The sequence below is a fragment of the Rhea americana genome, unplaced genomic scaffold (assembly GCF_003343005.1).
Source record: "Rhea americana isolate MKP2758 unplaced genomic scaffold, rheAme1 scaffold_21, whole genome shotgun sequence".
Lineage (NCBI taxonomy): Eukaryota > Metazoa > Chordata > Aves > Rheiformes > Rheidae > Rhea > Rhea americana.
In genome coordinates, this window is record NW_028186258.1 from 644,595 (window position 1) to 646,443 (window position 1,849).

Here is a 1,849-nt window from a genome sequence, read left to right on the forward strand (position 1 = left end):
GTAGGTCCATGTTTGATGCTGTAGGTCAGTGTTGGACACTGTAGGTCAGTGTCGGGTGCCGTAGGTCCATGTTTGATGCTGTAGGTCGGTGTTGGACACTGTAGGTCAGTGTCAGGTGCTGTAGGTTAGTCCCCAGCCGGGGCCTCGGGGCTGCCCCAGTTGCCATACTGGGGGTCGTCCCCTCCGCCTGCGGGATGCTCCACGCCTGGGGCAGCTTGTCGCCCCCTCCCCGAAGCCCCACAGTTTTGGGGAGGCTTCGGCCGCCCAGGCGGAGCCGGCGCCCCAGGGCCCTGCGTGGGCTGCTGGCACCATCTAGTGGGATCTGCCACCAGCTCGGCGCCACCTCCACCGCCCGGGACGCGGTGGGCACAACGCCCCGCGGGCGCTCACCGAGTCCCTGCTCCGCAGCGAAAAGGACGGCTCTACCAGAACTAGAGAGTGGGGGGTTTAAAATTCATTATTATTACTAATAAGTGATTGTTTTTAGTTTTAGCCGGGGGGGGGGGAAGGCTCGGCGCTGCCCTGCGTCAGGGGTGCGCAGCGGCACAAGTGCAGTTTTTAAGTTCCCGCGGGGAACTTTTGCGGTCTGCAGAAGCAGGGCAGTTTCGGGAGCCGCAGCGCGCGCAGATTAAAAGGATAAATCTAACGCGACAACAACTGCAAAACCAGGAAAGCAAAAAAAAAAAAAAAAAAAAAAAAAAAAAAAAAAAAAAAAAAAAAAAAAAAAAAAAAAAGAAAGAAAGAAAGAAAAAAGAAAAAAAATAATTTTTTTTTTTTTGTGTGTGCTTACCTACACCAAGCACCGCAATGGGCTTGTCCCACGGGAAGGCCGTTCCCGCGCAGGGATTGCTCGCGCGGTGCCGCTGTCGGGGCAGCGAGGCAGCCTCAGCCCCGGCTGCAGCACGATGCTGGGAGCCGGGCCGGGGTTGGGGGGGGATCAACATCCTCCCCCATTCCCGGGGAAGGCAAGGAGGTAGCCGGGCTCTGCCCCATCGGGATTCCCGGGAAAGGCAGACGTCAAGAAGACATAGGTTGGCAGCGGGTTGTAGCTCAGTCCTTTTTTCTTTTTTTTTTCTTTTTTTGGGGAAAAAAAAATGCCGTTCAAAACCCTTTACCCTGGGCAATTAAGAATTTACGGGCTCTTTGGCAAGCACAGGGCACTCTGAATGCTCCAAGCTGCCTTGTACAATGTCTTTTCAAGGTCTTTTATATTTAGTAATGTCCAGAGCAAGCCGGTCCAATATAATTATGCGCTGGCGTAAAAATCTTGGCCACGTGTTAAAACTTTTAAGTAGGTCAGACAGCCTGCTGGTCCTGCTGACAGCCCTTCGTAGCCACAGTTAAAGGTTCTCATTTTTAGAAACTTTACAGCTTGGACGAGAGCAGAAAGCCCAACTATAAATGGCTGCTCCAGCCACTGCTCCAGCTGCAGCGGTTATAAAACCCACGGGCCGAAGTCTATTGGCTCCTGCTTTAAAAATAGCTAAGGCTCCGCGTACCAAGAAAAAAAGAAATCTTGATTCCCCAAACGCGAGTGGCTCAGCCTCGCGCCCAAAACGGCAGCGGCCGGGCAATGCGCGGGCCCCCAGCTCGCCCCTCGTGGGTGCGGGCAGTACCCAGCCCCTCCACGGAGGGCTCTGCCCCGCAGCGTACTTACTCCAGAGCAAGAGGTGTTTTACCATTACGCCGCTCGCTCACGTTTGGCCCCAGGACGGGGCACGCTCAGCACAGGGGCACATTCGTGCTGCTCGTATTTCCGTGGCAGCGCCCCGGGTGAAGGGAACGGGCAGGCTGAAGCAAGGACAGAGCCGTGGCACTTGTCAGCTCAGGCAGCTAGGCACATCCGAGC

At 55.4% G+C, this 1,849-nt stretch overlaps 1 long non-coding RNA gene across 1 annotated transcript in view; it reads right to left on the reverse strand.

Annotated features, from left to right (window-relative positions):
* Positions 1–1,716, reverse strand: part of LOC146595933 (uncharacterized) — a 2,593-nt gene extending 877 nt beyond the window's left edge. The window contains exons 1-2 of the long non-coding RNA XR_014895792.1: positions 1,658–1,716; positions 791–984 (exon numbers count right to left, since the gene is read on the reverse strand). This is a non-coding gene — a long non-coding RNA (uncharacterized LOC146595933). The remainder of the gene's footprint in view (positions 1–790; positions 985–1,657) is intronic.
* Between the last annotated feature and the right edge of the window lie 133 nt (positions 1,717–1,849).